Source organism: Triticum urartu, chromosome 4 (genome assembly GCF_003073215.2).
Source record: "Triticum urartu cultivar G1812 chromosome 4, Tu2.1, whole genome shotgun sequence".
Lineage (NCBI taxonomy): Eukaryota > Viridiplantae > Streptophyta > Magnoliopsida > Poales > Poaceae > Triticum > Triticum urartu.
This window is the reverse complement of record NC_053025.1, coordinates 5,137,721-5,156,745: the sequence shown is the minus strand read 5'-3', so window position 1 is coordinate 5,156,745 and position 19,025 is coordinate 5,137,721. Positions and strand designations below refer to the sequence as shown.

At 45.6% G+C, this 19,025-nt stretch overlaps 1 pseudogene; it reads left to right on the top strand.

Moving 5' to 3' along the window:
• The first annotated feature begins 543 nt into the window (after positions 1–543).
• LOC125554475 lies at positions 544–2,992 on the top strand (annotated as a pseudogene).
• The last annotated feature ends 16,033 nt before the right edge of the window (positions 2,993–19,025 follow it).

Genomic DNA, 19,025 nt, shown 5'->3' with positions numbered 1-19,025 from the left:
TACTCTGAAAACATCCACAATACAATACAACCGTAGAGGTGAAGAACGTTCATGCTCGAGAAATTCTAATTATTTTAAATTTGTCTCAATTTGATAACGTTAGTTAATACTAAACTAGCCGTCAAAAGAAATGTGCCATCTTACTGAATGTTAATCAATTGTGTATCTTTTCTATTTTTCAATCAATTTTGTTTTTTCTTTAATAATTATTTGAATTTGGACAGGCCGATGAACGCACGGGCATATTTTCTAGTCTCAACTATTAAGGGGGAGTTGGTGATTGTACGTTGGTAGGTACAACTCCCCCTCACACCTCCCTTGATGAAAATTTGGACCAAATTTTAAATCCAAACAATTTCGGATAATCAGCCAGCTAAGGTGTTCCCGTGAGGCCTTGACCATTGAACATGCATGTCCACCCTTGACGCCCTAGTGAAAGAATAACTCTGCAGATCAATAAGCTTTTCAGAAGGAAAGAAAAAACCTTATGATGAAACTCATTAAAAAATCTTTTGTTACAAACAAGGGCATGCTTTCCCTGAGATGGAACACGATGCCAAGCAGTGCCAAGAACAGTACATAAATCGCAACGCCTGATCGCCACAAGATCCAAAAGGCTTCGCGCGAAGGGCCCGTCTACAAAGTAGTACTAGTACGTACAAACCCACGGCGACGAAGACTCCCAAGCTGGAACCGTTTCCATTTCCATTCCCACCACCGCCCGCCTCCCGTCAACGCGAGGGCGAGAGAGTGCAGCAGCCTCCGGCTTTGGCAGCGCGTCATCCACACCGACGTCGAGCCGGCGCCGCGGGATGCCGAAGCTCGCCCTCGCCGCCATCCTGGCGCTCGTGGGCCTCCACTTCCTGCCGGCCACCCACTTCCGCCACCCAGCCGACCGCGACCACGGCCGCACGGCCCGCACCTGGGTCCCCGAGGTACTACATGCCGCCAGCTCGTTTCGCCATGCCCGTCTGGCACCCGGCTCTCTGGAGCTCCCTGTTATCTGTATTCTCTGTATATTTCTCGCATGCATATGACATTACTATAGCTGGGATTGTTTACCCGCGGCAGGAACTGTCCCACGAGGTTACGAGTGTAGATGTCTTCTCCTGGATAAGCTGTCTGGATCTTCGTACTCTTGCTGTGCTCACAAACTCCACCCTGTCCAGCTCAAGGTGCAGCTTCTACGTTTCGCGTGTATTTCAGCAATTTTGTTACAAGGAAATTGGCACAATAACATTATTCAACCTTAACTACCAGAATCTTCTGCAACTGATATACAAGAATTTTGTTCTGCATGAAAAAACTTCATGATTGCTTGCATGTAATATCAAGTAACAAACCCCTTGCTGTATAAAAGATATAACCCCTTTATTTGGTATTGGATAGTTTCACCTATATAGTCTAGTGATATACGTAGAACTTATGCCAGAATTATGTCTTGTCTTCCAAGTACTTCTTGAGTGGTGTCTTATATGGCCATCCTGATTCCTTTTCCTTCTTTGGCAGCCATCCGCATGATGTATCCTTCAATTTCTTGATACCTGAAGGAGGCAATGATCAATTGCCCTACTACAAGCTAAAATCAGTACTACCAGCTGATTCAAATATTACTATTACTAGGTGAGCACACAGATTAAAAATGCTCATTTATTGCTGGAATTCTTGCGTCCTCATACTTATTACCTCTTCAGCCAAAAGCAAATCACGGACAAGCTAAATGTTACCACTCCAGAAGGAAACTTTCTTTGGGTAGTCCGCAATGAATTGTCACCAATCATTATCACAACAACTCAACTCTCGCGAAAGAGATATGTTTATATCTCAGCAGACTCGATCATAAAGGTACTATATGCATATGTCTTATGTATTTATTCAAACCTGTTATGGAACTTCCCAAGAAAGAACCATTTATCCCATTAAGACCTTTTCTGCCAGAGTATAGGTTCTATTCTGTTGCTGGTTCGCTCTCTCAATCATCTAAGCTGTCATAGTGAGTAGTAACTGATAATAGTTTAGATAGAATACCCCAATCGCACATCAAAAATTTATTGGGAGAAGTTTGTATGGACCATTTGCATTAGTACTGTTAAATGATTGAAAATTTTCCAGTCTTTAATTTGCATGAAACAGATTTACCCATGTTTTTGAAGATATCAGATCAATCAACAGAATAGACCTGCTTATTGTAAGTGACTCATTTTCTTTGCTGGCTATTAATAGGATCATATTTCCAGGGTTATAAGGCATAGGTCCATGGAACATTTTGAGCATGCAAATCCAATTCTGCAACACAAAGCATAATCTATCACGTCCAAGCATACACAAAGCAAGCATTTTCTTAGTATCTTCGCATTACCTTATGTGTAACATCACTCTCCTACCCAGGGAAAGATTGAAGACCTTGTTCGCATTGATTTAGGCAATTATGCCATCGGTGCTGCTGAAGATTGTAGCGAGCGCCTTGGTGATTACATCAGTATAGATGTTCTGAATGTTGTTCAAAGAATGGCTCCAAAAGGTTTGGTATATAGTGAACCTTATGACAAGAATGCGTGCTTACTTGACTTTGATGTGCTTCTGGTGGAGCCACGTAATCTAAAGAGGAATCTGATTCCATCTATCGCATTCTGGTCTAAGGTTGTCAACGTAGCTGCTAATCAAAGGTCAGTGACCCAAAATGCGTCGGGCAAAAATATCCATCATCCGCATAAATTAGAAAATCATATTCAACTAGGTATATTATAACACCATTTCCGATACATCCATTTTCAGGGATAGAATCAGGTTGGCAATGACTTTAGCCTTCTATGACAATTATCTAAAGCTCCCACCAAATTGGAAGCGTGAAAATGCTAACACAGACATTGTCTACTACGACGGACCCAAGAATGTTTGCTCTGAAGATGACGGTCAGCATCAAGAAAAAGGCTCCGGCAAGACCTGGCAGCAATACCTTGGTCAGAAGTCCGAAGCCATACTAAGCACCTGAAAGATGTCACTTCCTTCTATGTTCTCCATTGTGTGTGTGTGTGTGTGTGTGTGTGTGTGTGTGTGTGTGTGTGTGGAAGCCAAAAGCATGTCCTCTTTGTAGAAGAATATTTTAAAAGCATAAGCTTGCTTTGATCTACACTTTTTTCCATCTCGAAATGTTGAATCAAATGTGCATTCCGCTCAGGCAATATTGCATGAGCCAGATCATACACTCCACCCTTTTCCTATCGCAACAATGTTAGTTGTCCTCCACAAGCCAAAAAACTTTCACCCGTAGTAGAAGGTTCGGTCCAAGTTTCCATGGACGGAGCGAGGAATGAAAGAGGGGTGGGGGGATACAATTACTAAATCTTCGAGGGCCAACTTTAAATACAACTTAGCGGTCCAAGTTTCCACGACTCCTCTCCTTTCGTATACCATCGCTGGTACAGATGACCTAGCAAGTTGGCATGTTTATTTCATTCCAGGCACAGTAAGGCACACTACGATTTATTATGGCCGAGAGCTCATGGGCATATGAGCTAGCTGCACGAAATATGAATACATGCGCTTTCGATCTCCTTCTCCACCAGCCGCCACCTCTTCCTCCTCCATGAAACAAGCTAGGGTTTCTGCCTCCCGCCGGCGTCGCCACAGGTCCGTCTCCTCTCTAGTGGCCCTAGGGCCATGGGGGCGCCGTGGATCTCAGCAGGACCGGCGGGAGGGCACTGTTTTTAGTCGTTTCTTTTAATTTTGCTAGAGTTTGTGTCCTGCTTAGGAAGATAAGATGGCGGTGGCTCCCTGAAGATGGAATATAGGTATCCCCTGCATCCCCCGTTTCGACGGTGCATCTAGCACCGTTGGTGGACGTGTGAAGGTGTGTCTCCGGCAGATCTATCTTTGGTAGATTTGCTCGGATCTCGTCGTTGTTCGTCTACGTTCGTGTGTCCTCGGATTAGATCCTTCCGATCTATGTTATTCTTCATCTGCGGCGGTTGCTGTTCTGGTTCGCTGATCCTACGGGGCTTTAGCATGACGACTTCCCGACTGTATAGTACAACAAGTTGTGCGCGACTCCGGCGATGGAGGGGCGACGACGGCGGCGCGCCTTCGGCTCGCGTCAATGCTTGTAGTCGTCGCTAGGTGGTCTACGGATCTGGTTGTAATTTTTATTGTTTTTGGTATTCATTGTGCTGCCATGTTTGAAGATGAATAGATCGGAAATTTTCCCGCAAGAAATAAACTACTGAATAGTTTGGCGCAAGGGAGTTCACGTTGCAGCCTTAGGCCCCGTTCGGAAGCTCGCTCGCTTCCCAAACGAGCTAGCTTCTAGTGGAGCCAGGAATCGTTCGGCAGCGCTCCTGCAGAAGCTCCTCGAAGATGCGACGGAGGAGCTGATGTTTAATTCGGGCGCCCCTGGCCCCGGTGAGGCTGATCTGCGGTGAGGAGGAAGAGAAGGCTCCGTTGCGAGTCAGCTGCTCGTCCTGCGCCTCGCGGGTGCTTCTGTGGCGAATGATCTGCTAGCTAGTAAGCTTCGGACTTCTGGTTCGTCGGGTGCTCCTGCAGCGGCGATTAGTCTGCCGGTCATTTTCTGTTGGTCATCTTCTGTTGGTCAGTGATAGGGCATTGCTAATATTTTCTATGTGCTGAGATGCATCTGTGTCGTTGGTGTTTATTTTGGTATGGTATGTAAAGACTTCAAGTGCTCTATCAATATATGTGATGCTCTATTAGTACTAGATATTTTGATTTGAGGTTGTAATCCTATCAAGTCCCACCGTAGATTACATCTCAGTTTTAAGAAAAATATAAATAAAAATGATGGTTACAGGATACATGTAACCCGATTAAACAATTATTGGAAAATTGCAAATTGCTTGGGGGGAGGGGGGTCGTCTGCACCGACGCAAAAAAAAAAATCGGACTTATAGCACGTTGCTACACCCGGTTGGCCGATGTTAACTACGAAAAACTTTTAAAAACACACACAAAAAGATCCCTAGCTAGATATAGAGAACTTAGTATTGGTTAGAAATTTTAGCAAACCAAGTATTTTAAGTAATTCATTTTTTTTCTTTTTGCAAAATTTGCATCGTCTTTAGTTTTATAAGCTTGACTAAGAAACTATATAGACTTTTGCACCCGTGGTTATCTTTCTTTCCCATGTTTCCTAGGTATCTAATCCCTTTTACTATTACTTTGTGGTGTTTCTCCTTTATTGTGCTCTTTATTAATGTTAGCATTGACAGTTTCGACCTCTTCTTGAATAGGATCATCATTATTATCTAGAGTGTGTTCTTGTTCATCATCACCCCTTTGAGATTCAGAATCAAACATAGAGTTTCATTTTGATCATCTTGAGTTTTACTTTCTTCATTAATACTCTAGCATTCTCAGAAGAAGTTTCATACTTTCAGCTTGTTTCCTTTTCTTTTTACAAGCAAGCCGGACAACCACAGAAGGATTTTGAGATTATTTTTGGAAATGCCACTAAGGATCAAAATCTTTATGCGAGCTCCACCGTTATCGCAAATGCTATTTCTCGCATTATGCTAGGCTACGGGAACTCTCTCGCTGCGAGCTCCACCGTTAACGGGCCGGCCCACTCACGCACACCAAAAACCAAAATAGTGGGAAAAGGGGGCGTCGTTGCTGGGATTCAAACCTTGGTTGCAAAGATAGATTTCACCAATGCTAGCCACCAAGCTAGGGTCTAGATTCTAGTCGGGATTTAGTTGAGGCGGAGTTTGCCCGAGTTTCATTGTTTTTGTTTTATTTTCTGTTTTTCCTTTTCTTTGTTCACAGGGTTTTCTTCATTCTTTCTTCATTTTTTGTTTGGTTTTATTTTTTATTCTCCATTTTTTCTTTTTTCTTCTCCATTTTTTGTTCAATTTTATTTTTTCTTCTGCATTTTTTGTTTTTATTTTGTTTTTCCTTATGTTTGTTTATATTTCACTCTATATTTTCGTATATGTCAAAAACATTTTTTTAATAAGTGATCAACATGTTTTGTATACACATTTAACATTGCCCGAACGCTTGTTCAACATTTTTTAACTACCTGTTCAACATTTTTTGAATTTTTAAATACTTATTCAAAAATTTTCAAATACTTGCTCAATATTTTAATACTTATTCAACATTTTTCAAATACTTGTTCAACATTTCTCATACTTATTCAACATTTTGAATACTTGATCAACATTTTTAAAATAGGAGTTCAACATTTTTTATTACTTATTAAACATTTTTAAAATAATTATTTAACATTTTTAATACTTATTCAACATTTTCAAACACTTGTTCAACATTTTTCAAATTCTCGTTTGAAATTTTAAATACTTATTCAACATTTTTTTCCAAATACTTGTTCAACACATTTCGAAATGTGTTTTTCGTAATATAATATGTAGAATATTTTAAAGTATAAAGAATAGTACAAAAATAATGCTAAAAACAAGAACAAAAAAATAGAACAGACCGGGACCTCCCACGCGGTTGGGCCGACCCATCTGGGGCTTCCACTAACGCGAGTGTTCGCCCTCGTCTCGCGTAACGTGGGGAATAGGGGTGCCCTCGGCCAATCGCCCAAAGCGGCAAGGAATGTGGGCCGATGTGTGCTGAAAAGCAATGGGATTTCGTTGTAAAGACTGGGCCAGGGCCCGGGAATTCAATGGTAGGACGAGTTGGAGTCGGCGTCTGATCCCACCGCCAGCCTTATATCTCTAGGTCCCGATCGATCCATCCATCCATCGAGATTATCTGGGGAGCTCGGCTCTCGTGATTGCAGGAGTGGACGACCCCGAAATTTTGGAAACTATAGCATGTCGGGAGGGGCTGGCCTTGACCCAGGATCTTAACATCCATAACCTAGTTGTTGCATCAGATTCCAAGGGTGTAGTAGGAGCAATAAACAGCAACAACCGGGGAAGCAAGGGTGCCATTATCTCTGAGATTCATAGTAGAGTTCTTTCTCTTAATTGTAATTTTACATTTGAAGGTCGTGTTGTTAATGTAGAGGCACATAGATTAGCCAAGCATGCATTTCCTTTAGGTCCGGGTGACACATTATTTGGTTGGGCCAACCCCACGACCAGAGATGTATTCCACTTGTTGTGGCTTTTGATGAATAAAGCTTGGTTACTTCCTCAAAAAAAATCTAGAAACAGAGAAGTTCTCGCAAAAAAATCTAGAAGCAGAGAAGAAGAAGAATCAAGCGACGCGAGCAGAGGAAGCCATGGATGTTAGCGAGGGGTTGCCTGCTCCGCTCGATGAGGAAGGCACCTGACTGCTGTTGCTGATGTTTCCAACGTCGCCGACGCCGATGCCGATGCCGACACCACTGCCGATGGTGGAGGAGTTGGTGGCCGTCCAAGGAATTGCTCCGACAGATGTTGCTAGACATCGCTCGCCCGGCCCGGGATCCATTCCGCCCGATGTCTAATTACTTAGCTTCCTTTCTACTCGATGTTGCTGGATACGCACTGTTTTGGTTTAATCGATGATGGAATACCTACTGCCTAATTGTTACTGGATATGCACTGTTGCTCGTTTGGCAAAACAAATGTAATGCCATGTCATACCAGTCAGTGTTTACATTCTCCTCAGTTACTTAGAAATCTACCGGCTGGTTGGCGTTCACAATTTCAAAAACCTACCGGGTTTTTTCTCAACAAGAAACAACTTATGCCGGCACCGATGTCTCAAAGAAAAAAACAGCTAGCAGTGTTCTTATCCAGACGCCACCTAGCGCGGCTCCGGTTCTTGGCTACACGGCACCGGGTGGGGGTGGATTGGCGGCAATCCATTTCAGCTTCCGGGAGCACGTGCTCCAGCGCGCAATTTTTTTTCTTTCTGAAATGTCAAAAATATTCCAACAAAATATTTATGTATCCATAGTCACATCCAAAGAGAGTGAGCTGCCTGAGCTCATACCCTGCGCACATCACCGTGAACATACGCTAGACTACAAAGCATGCAGATCTAGTGCCACAATCTTCTCCGATGCATCACCCGCTTCACACTCAACCAGCAGATCACGGGCGTAGTGGCAGCCGTTGAACGGAGGTGGTTGGACTCTCTTTGCTTGATCTCGTCGAAGGCTAGCATCGCCAGCAGGCATCACATGTTTCCGCTCTCGCTCTCGCCCCCGCCTCTCCCACCCCACCACCGCACCTCCACCTCCCTTCCGCTCCGGCGCCCTTCCACCACCTCCCCTCCGTCGCTAGCCACCACACCTCCGCCGCAGAGGCGCGCCTCGGGGGCTACCCCGCCGGGGTAGCTTCCTCTGCGACGGGCGTCAGATCTAACGGAGGTCGGGCTCACTAGTAGAAAAAGGGTCAAACATGAAGCACATTAGTGCCGGTTTGATTTTGGCCCGGTACTAATGATACCATTAGTGCCGGTTCGAACGGATTTGCATTATTGCCGGTTCGTGTTGAACCTTTAGTACCGGTTCGTGGCACGAACCGGTACTAAAGGGGTGGTGGCAGGCTGGCGTCAGGCCGGGGCCCCACGATCACCTTTAGTACCGGTTCGTGGCACAAACCGGTATTAGAGGTCTAACCTTTAGTACCGGTTCGTGCCATGAACCGGTACTAAAGGGGTCTGACCTATAGTACCGGTTTGTGACACAAACCGGCACTATAGGGCAATTTTCAAACTCTACCCCCCCCCCCCCGGTGTGTCGCCATTTCAGTTCTGAAAAAATCAAAAGAAAATGATAAAAACTTCAAAAAATAAAATCCTTCGAGAGGTAGTTATATTACTACATCTACTAGTTAGGAAAATTTAAAAACTACAATTTGGACATGTTTTGCAAAAAGTGTAGGGAAAATGTAAAACGGTTATAACTTTTGCATACGATGTCGGAAAAAACGTATAATATATCAAAAAATTCAGCATGAAAATCTGCATCCGATGGAGGCCGCCTACGGCCTGTTTGGAATTTTTTAGAATTCTCAAATTCCAAAAGGAAAAAAAGATATGGTCAAATTTCAGTTTGTTTAAAAAAAATTGGTTAAATCTGGTCAAACTACTTATTCAAGAAGTATTAATGTTACTACATAATTATTCAAGAATATTAGTGTTACTAAATAATTATTTCAATTTTTTTGAATTTTGGTCAAATCTGGTCAAATTATGGTCAAACTGTGGTCAAACTATGATCAAACTTATTCAAGAAATATTAGCGTTACTGAATAATTACTGTTTTTTAAAATAATAGTTTCAAACTCAAACGGTGAAATATGTGACTTCATGCTCAAGCTAAACTCCTGAGGGTTAATAGGATTGACATCTTACTATTGTCAGGAAAACAACAAGTGCAGACTCGGAAACGAAGGAGAATAGAACCCCGAAAGTTAAGCGTGCTCAGGCTGGAGTAGTGAGAGGGATGGGTGACCGGTCGGGAAGTTAGATGATTTGGAATGAGTGATCCACACTTGAGCAGTTAAGAGAGGTGATTAGAGACTAAATCATCAAATAATTCAAAAAAAATTAAAAATCAAAAAAAAATTCCAAAATTTTCAAAAAAAAAATTCAAAAAAAACCTTCAGTACCGGTTGGTAACACCAACCGGTACTAAAGGTCCCCCATACCAGGGCGCGAGCTCACGCCACGTGGTAGCACTTTAGCGCCGGTTCGTGCCGAACCGCTACTAAAGGGGGGGCCTTTAGTGACCACCCTTTAGTGTCGGTTATTGAACCGGCACTAAAGGCCCTTACGAACCGGCGCTAAATCTCCGTTTTCTACTAGTGGCTTGGGGTTGCGCTCCGGATCTCACCGGAGAGGGCTGAGATCTCTCCACTCAGCCCGCTCCTGAGATCAAACCATGATGAATCAAGGAGATGGGGGAACAGTGGCCTTAGATCAAGAGACCGAGAGACTGCTGGAGGAGATGCAGAGGCTGCAAAGAGCGGCGACGAGGGCAGCCAGAGATGCGGTGATCTCTGCGGGCCGCGTTCGAGATGCTCGGCTTCACCTAGCCCTGAGAGCGATGTCGAAGATGGATCAAGGAGAGAGGGACATGCTATTCACCAGAGGCCAACCTCTTATTGCAGACCTCATTCTGGATTGGGCGATGGAGGAAGCTGCTTCGACCTCCCAGTGGTCAGGATGCTGGAGGTTTCATTTTCACCCCGGTGGTCAGGGCAGGCCTGAGAGCTGCCGATTCACCCTCGCTGATCTGCGGCGACAGCGAGCAATCCTTCGAGCCTTGCCGTCCCCCTCACTGGATTTGGATCGCCGATAAAGGAAGAGAGGTTCAGAGGAGGAAAAGGGGGAGGAATTTGAATAATATATATGTGGAATATTTTAAAGTATAAAGAATAGTACAAAAATAATGCACAAAACAAGAACAGAAAACAGAAAAAATAACAAAAATAACAGGACGCGGCTGGGCAGCCCTTCTGGGGCTTCCCTCGATGCGAGGAATAGGAGTGTCCTCTGTTGGAAATATGCCCTAGAGGCAATAATAAAATGGTTATTATTATATTTCTTTGTTCATGATAATTGTCTATTGTTCATGCTATAATTGTGTTATCCGGAAATCGTAATACATGTGTGAATACATAGACCACAACACGTCCCTAGTGAGCCTCTAGTTGACTAGCTCGTTGATCAAAGGATAGTCATGGTTTCCTGACTATGGACATTAGATGTCATTGATAACGGGATCACATCATTAGGAGAATGATGTGATGGACAAGACCCAATCCTAAGCATAGCTCAAAGATCGTGTAGTTTGTTTGCTGTAGCTTTTCTGAATGTCAAGTATCATTTCCTTAGACCATGAGATTGTGCAACTCCCGGATACCGTAGGAGTGCCTTGGGTGTGCCAAACGTCACAACGTAACTGGGTGACTATAAAGGTACATTACAGGTATCTCCGAAAGTGTCTGTTGGGTTGGCACGAATCGAGACTGGGATTTGTCACTCCGTATGACGGAGAGGTATCTCTGGGCCCACTCGGTAATGCATCATCATAATGAGCTCAAAGTGATCAAGTGATTGATCACGGGATCATGCATTACGGTACGAGTAAAGTGACTTGCCGGTAACGAGACTGAACAAGGTATTGGGATACCGACGATCGAGTCTTGGGCAAGTAACGTACCGATTGACAAAGGGAATTGTATACGGATTGATTGAATCCTCGACATCCTGGTTCATCTGATGAGATCATCGTGGAGCTTGTGGGATCCAATATGGGTATCCAGATCCCGCTGTTGGTTATTGACCGGAGAGGCTTCTCGGTCATGTCTGCATGTCTCCCGAACCCGTAGGGTCTACACACTTAAGGTTCGATGATGCTAGGGTTGTAGAGATATTAGCACACGGTAACCCGAAAGTTTTTTGAAGTCCCGGATGAGATCCCGGACGTCACGAGGAGTTTCTGAATGGTCCGGGAGGTAAAGATTTATATATAGGAAGTCCAGTTTCGGCCATCGGTAAGGTTTCGGGGTCACTGGTATTGTACCGGGACCACCGGAAGGGTCCCAGGGGTCTACCGGGTGGGGCCACCTATCCCGGAGGGCCCCATGGGCTGAAGTGGGAGGGGAACCAGCCCTTAGTGGGCTGGTGTGCCCCCCCTTGGGCCTCCCCCTGCGCCTAGGGTTAGAAACCCTAGGGGTGGAGGCGCCACCCTTGCCTTGGGGGGCAAGGCACCCCCTTGGCTGCCGCCCTCCCTAGGAGATTGGATCTCCTAGGGCCGGCACCCCCCCCTAGGCACCCTATATATAGTGGGGGGAGGGAGGGCTGCGCACCCAAGCCCCTGGCCTCTCCCTCTCCCTCCCGTGACACTCCTCCATCTCCCAGCGCTTGGCGAAGCCCTGCCGAGATCACCGTTGCTTCCACCACCACGCCGTCGTGCTGCTGGATCTTCATCAACCTCTCCTTCCCCCCTTGCTGGATCAAGAAGGAGGAGACGTCTCCCAACCGTACGTGTGTTGAACGCGGAGGTGCCGTCCGTTCAGCACTAGGTCATCGGTGATTTGAATCACGTCGAGTACGACTCCATCAACCCCGCTCTCTTGAACGCTTCCGCTCGTGATCTACAAGGGTATGTAGATGCACTCCTCTCTCCCTCGTTGCTAGATGACTCCATAGATTGATCTTCGTGATGCGTAGAAAATTTTAAAATTCTGCTACGTTCCCCAACAGTGGCATCATGAGCTAGGTCTATGCGTAGTTACTATGCACGAGTAGAACACAAAGTAGTTGTGGGCGTCGATATTGTCAATTTGCTTGCCGTTACTAGTCTTATCTTGATTCGGCGGCATCGTGGGATGAAGCGGCCCGGACCAACCTTACACGTACGCTTACGTGAGACCGGTTCCACCGACTGACATGCACTAGTTGCATAAGGTGGCTGGCGGGTGTCTGTCTCTCCCACTTTAGTCGGATCGGATTCGATGAACAGGGTCCTAATGAAGGGTAAATAGAAATTGGCAATTCACGTTGTGGTTTTGGCATAGGTAAGAAACGTTCTTGCTAGAAACCTATAGCAGCCACGTAAAAACTTGCAACAACAATTAGAGGACGTCTAACTTATTTTTGCAGCAAGTGTTTTGTGATGTGATATGGCCAAAGGTTGTGATGAATAATGAATGATATATGTGATGTATGAGATTGATCATGTTCTTGTAATAGGAATCACGACTTGCATGTCGATGAGTATGACAACCGGCAGGAGCCATAGGAGTTGTCTTTATTTATTTATGACCTGCATGTCAACATAAACGTCATGTAATTACTTTACTTTATTGCTAAAGCGTTAGCCATAGTAGTAGAAGTAATAGATGACGAGACAACTTCAAGAAGACACGATGATGGAGATCATGATGATGGAGATCATGGTGTCATGCCGGTGACAACGATGATCATGCCCCGAAGATGGAGATCAAAGGAGCAAATGATATTGGCCATATCATGTCACTATTTGATTGCATGTGATGTTTATCATGTTTTACATCTTATTTTCTTAGAACGACGGTAGCTTAAATAAGATGATCCCTCGTAATAATTTCAAGAAAGTGTCCCCCCTAACTGTGCACAGTTGCGAAGGTTCGTTGTTTCGAAGCACCACGTGATGATCGGGTGTGATACATTCTAACGTTCGAATACAACGGGTGTAAGACAGATTTACACACGCAATACACTTAGGTTGACTTGACGAGCCTAACATGTACAGACATGGCCTCGGAACACAGAAGACCGAAAGGTCGAGCATGAGTCGTATAGAAGATACGATCAACATGAAGATGTTCACCGATGTTGACTAGTCCGTCTCACGTGATGATCGGACACGGCCTAGTTAACTCGGATCATGTTATACTTAGATGACTAGAGGGATGTCTATCTGAGTGGGAGTTCATTTAATAATTTGATTAGATAAACTTAATTATCATGAACTTAGTCTAAAATCTTTACAATATGTCTTATAGATCAAATGACCCACGTTGTCCTCAACTTCAATGCGTTCCTAAAGAAAACCAAGCTGAAAGACGATGGCAGCAACTATACGGACTGGGTCCGGAACCTGAGGATCATCCTCATAGCTGCCAAGAAAGATTATGTCCTAGAAGCACCGCTAGGTGACGCACCCGTCCCACAGAACCAAGACGTTATGAATGCTTGGCAGACACGTGCTGATGATTACTCCCTCGTTCAGTACGGCATGCTTTACAGCTTAGAACCGGGGCTCCAAAAGCGTTTTGAGAGACACGGAGCATATGAGATGTTCAAAGAGCTGAAAATGGTTTTTCAAGCTCATGCCCGGGTCGAGAGATATGAAGTCTCCGACAAGTTCTTCAGCTGTAAGATGGAGGAAAATAGTTCTGTCAGCGTGAGTTTAGTAGGGGCTCACGGGATGGGTAAGGGCAGGCTTGGCAAGGGCTATTCATCAGTTCATGTGTCGCCGAACATACTGCAAGCGTGTGTGTCAGGCCAGACTTGGAACAGGCAATGGTGCTTAGGCGAATGTTTGAAGTGTGGCCGTAGGTACTTCATAAGTAGCAGGTAGAGATGCACACAGGCAATGGTGGGTAAGGGCGCCAATGTTCAAGCAGAGGAGAATATGAAAGATGAAGCCACTGGGCCACATCAGGCATGTATAGCCGATCCATGGCCATGCATATTTGTGTAGGAATGGTTCGGCTTGAGCAATTTGGTACCGTATATTTGGAGGGGTTCTTGCCTTATCTGGATCTTTTGTTGATTTTGGTTGTTCTCGGCCTTATAGGTGTACGGTTTTTTTAGTTTCAGTGACGAGTTAGAGCGACAGCGAGGCATGCTGGTGCTATAAGCTTTATACCTCTCTTTGTAGACAAGAGCTGACAACTGATCAACAAACTGAAGGAAAGACTTTAAAACAGAAGGTACGTGTCTGTATATTTTCTACATATATTGTGTAAATAATGAAGTTACAAAATATTAAATATTCTATAGTAACTTCCAGTTTTTCTGCCCAATTGTGATCTTGGGGTAAGTTATATTCTGTTTTAATACATTATCACATGTTACCCTTAGTTAGTTCTAACATCGTGATAGCTTCTTTACCCCATTTTTTATTTTCCAAAAGAGTGAAAAGCTAGATCCACACTTGTTAGAGCGACACATAAGTTCACTTGATAGATAACTCCGGCATGTATTCTTTCCGGGAATTCAGTCAAATTCTATGAATTATTTCAGATATGTTTGATAATTGCCACTAGCTGTTTTTTGTGTCTATAGGCACGCATATATTCCTCTTGTCTTCATCTTTGATGGATGCCTATAGCATGATGCTTTTAGTTTTTACTATCCTCGGTTTTTGGAGCATCCTGTAACTTCATTTATTTCTTCGTAGGGTGGAGGCAGCCTATATGATTTTACATGCATCTTGATTTGGTATCATGTATACATGAGATTCGTCAGTTTTCATATGTACAATTACCTTGTCTACTCTGTAAGCTCCCTTTCCATTGCACCCTTATGTTCCAATTTAGCATGCAATGCATCTCTCCTTATATTTAGTTTTCATAAGAGTTTATCATATAGTTTAGCCTATCAGTGAATGTGCTTACTTTATGCATTGGTCTGTGCAGATGAGATAAGGGTTACTTCCTAGGCATGTAATTGGCTTGGTCATTTAAGATTGTAAGAGAAGATTTTAAAGCTATGCTTCCAATACTAAAAATATTCATCGTGTCCATGTGTGAGTATAGTAAGAACAATATGTGTGTTTTCTCAAAGCTACGGTGGTGGTAGCAGCTGAAGGAAATATGCCCTAGAGGCAATAATAAAGTCGTTATTTATTTCCTTATATCATGATAAAAGTTTATTATTCATGCTAGAATTGTATTAACCGGAAACATAATACATGTGTGAATACATAGACAAACAGAGTGTCACTAGTATGCCTCTACTTGACTAGCTCGTTAATCAAAGATGGTTATGTTTCCTAACCATAGACAAAGAGTTGTCATTTGATTAAACGGGATCACATCATTAGTTGAATGATCTGAATGACATGACCCATTCCATTAGCTTAGCACCCGATCGTTTAGTATGTTGCTATTGCTTTCTTCATGACTTATACATGTTCCTATGACTATGAGATTATGTAACTCCCGTGTGCCGGAGGAACACTTTGTGTGCTACCAAGCGTCACAACGTAACTGGGTGATTATAAAGGTGCTCTACAGGTGTCTCCAAAGGTACATGTTGGGTTGACGCATTTCAAGATTAGGATTTGTCACTCCGATCGTCGGAGAGGTATCTCTGGGCCCTCTCGGTAATGCACATCACTTAAGCCTTGCAAGCAATGCAACTAATGAGTTAGTTGCGAGATGATGTATTACAGAACGAGTAAAGAGACTTGCCGGTAACGAAGGAGTCTATAGCTGATGATCGAATCTCGGGCAAGTAACATACCGATGACAAAGGGAACAACGTATGTTGTTATGCGGTCTGACCGATAAAGATCTTCGTAGAATATGTAGGAGCCAATATGGGCATCCAGGTCCCGCTATTGGTTATTGACCGGAGACATGTCTCGGTCATGTCTACATTGTTCTCGAACCCGTAGGGTCCGCACGCTTAAGGTTTTGATGACGGTTATATTATGAGTTTATACGTTTTGATGTACCGAAGGTTGTTCGGAGTCCCGGATGTGATCACGGACATGACGAGGAGTCTCGAAATGGTCGAGACATAAAGATTGATATATTGGACGGCTATATTCGGACACCGGAAGTGTTCCGGGTGATTTCGGAGAAAACTGGAGAGCCGGAGGGTTACCGGAACCCCCCGGGAGAAGTAATGGGCCATATGGGCCTTAGTGGAGAGAGAGAGGGGCAGCCAAAGGTGGGCCGCGCGCCTCCTCCCCCCTGGTCCGAATTGGACTAGGAGAGGGGGGACGGCACCCCCTTTCCTTCTCCCTCCCCTAGGAGAGGAGGACTCCTCCTTGGCGCGCCATAGGGGCCGGCCGGCCTCCTCCTCTCTTGAACCTTTATATACGGAGGCAGGGGCATCCCAGAGACACACAAGTTGATCCACGTGATCATATTCTTAGTCGTGTGCGACGCCCCCTGCCACCATAGTCCTCGATAATATTGTAGCGGTGCTTAGGCGAAGCCCTGCGACAGTAGTACATCAAGATCGTCACCACGCCGTCGTGCTGACGGAACTATTCCTCGACACTTTGCTGGATCGGAGTCCGGGGATGTCATCGAGCTGAACGTGTGCTAGAACTCGGAGGTGCCGTAGTTTCGGTGCTTGATCGGTCGGGTCCAAACGCTTCCGTTGCGATCTACAAGGGTACGTAGATCACAGTCTCCCCTCTCGTTGCTATGCATCACCATGATCTTGCGTGTGCGTACGAAAATTTTGAAATTACTACGTTCCCCAGCAGCAGCCACATAAACAAAATGGAATAGAGTAAACAAATCCTTCTCTCTATACGTTTTATTTCTATAGGAGCCTCGTGAGCACACAACAGTGGAGGGGAGGAGATGCAAAAGGAGGATGTCGAGGAGCGAGGCAAATTAAAAACAAAGGATCCTATGGGTGTGTTCTAGCCACGTCGGCTAGAATGTGGATGGAGCACTCATTGTACTAGCATGAATCAGGTAATTTTCATATCACCATCATATCATTATACTACATATTTCCAGTATATTGCTGCATTAAGGCGTTACTAAATCTTTGCCAAACGACATTGGAAAAAAAACTTGAAGTTTGAGAAATAAGATCTACATGTAGTGATAATAGGATGGGGATATTTAGAATGTGATGAAAAACTGCTACAGAGAGATGTGGGGTGAAGCGGTGAAGATGAGAGGTTCAGAGACAATATGATGTGCGGACGGGAATGACATTGCATTATTTAAGCTGACATGAGCATGCACTTCTAAAAATAAGTTGTCTGATTATATATTTTATTGCTCCGTGGCAACGCACGGGCATGCAGCTAGTTTCTTGTAATATTATTAAAGCATCTATAGCCGGGCACCTCAAAACCAGCCCCAACTCTACGGGTGGATGGACCGGTCAAAAAAAAAAACCCCAACACAGACGGTCTTCTTAAACCAGACCCCAAATATCCAGATTGTTTGCCATCCCTCATATTCAGCACAAATCTGTGGTGGATATGAGGAGGCCAGGGTGCGTCTGGCACGTCAGCTCGGCCCACCGTGGCCCATAGAGACCCCACATAAAATCCCAATTCGGACGAACCCTAGACCTCAGTCTGCTCCAGTCCACTTCAGTCTCTCCGTTCTCTTGTCTTCCAATCCATTCCATGGGGAACGCCAAGAGCAGTGCGGCTCCGACAGCGACTCGGACGCGGATGCGCTCGCTCTCCGCATCGCACTGCAGCCGTGTGGCTGCATAGGTGCGGCAGCAGCGGCGACAACTCACGTTCCACCGTCACCCGGCGATGCAGTGTGGGCGACGTTACCAGGCCCCCTCGTCTAATGTGCAACACCGGTGGCAGCTTCGCCCGCTCTACTCCACTGCAGGTACGCCACCCCGCCCCTTCTCTGCCACCTCCGAAGGGCGTCCATGGCTATCGCTGGGTGCTCGTGCCCTTACCGACGTCGGGGCGGTCGAGGACGCCCGAGTCAGAGGTGCGAGCAGCAACGAGTGAGGGAGAGGGCGGCGGCGAGAGAGGCGTTGGTGAGGTCCCGATGGATCCGGAGGACACGCTTCTAGCATCGGTCCTCCACCGCTCCCTGACAACAACGGAGGTGGATGCTCGGCGGCGGGTAAGGCGTTGGCGAGGCGCCGGTGGATCCCGAGGACACGCTCCTCGCGTCGGTCCTCCGCCACTCCCTGACGAGGGCGGAGACGGATGCGCAGCAATGGGTGCGGCGTGGGTGAGGCATCAGGGAAGCGCGCTCTGGTGGATCCCGAGGACACGCTCGTCACGTCGGTCCTGCGCCGCTCCCTGGAAATGAGACTGATGCGCGACGACTCTGGCGCAAGAATGCCAAAGCGCTCCGGCTCGACATCGAGTTGTCGAAGCACGAGGCAACGGCACAATTTGCAGCGAAGGCGAAGGCGCACACCGAGGAGCAAGAGCGCTTGCTCCGGAGGTTATCCGCGTAGATCTCCTCGGACGATGAGGACCCTCCGATGGCTAACGCCTACACCGAGGGCCAAAGCAGCACCGTCGACCGCAAAACGGGAAGGGGCCGGCGGTGATTTTCTGCGCACCTTGTCCCATAGGTGTACCTGGTCGACCGCCAATTTGAGCATAGAGTCAATTGATTTTCCTGGCCAATGGCGTCAAGGGGGAGAGATTTGGTCGATGGGCGGAAGTCGCAGACGCCATGTATATGTGCACGGATGGGTGCCTATGTAATTTGACTTCTCTACGGCGCAACACGGGACGGCTCGTTTCTTATTCTAAACACAGATACTTGTATGCACCCTGTTGATATTTGAGATTTGAAGTTAGGCACTCGATTGCACAGTGCACATGCATGCAGCTGCCTCTTTCTCTCTTGACTGGACACGCTCTCGCTTATCCCGCGCCGGCGTTTCCACCCGACTTGATCGACATCGGC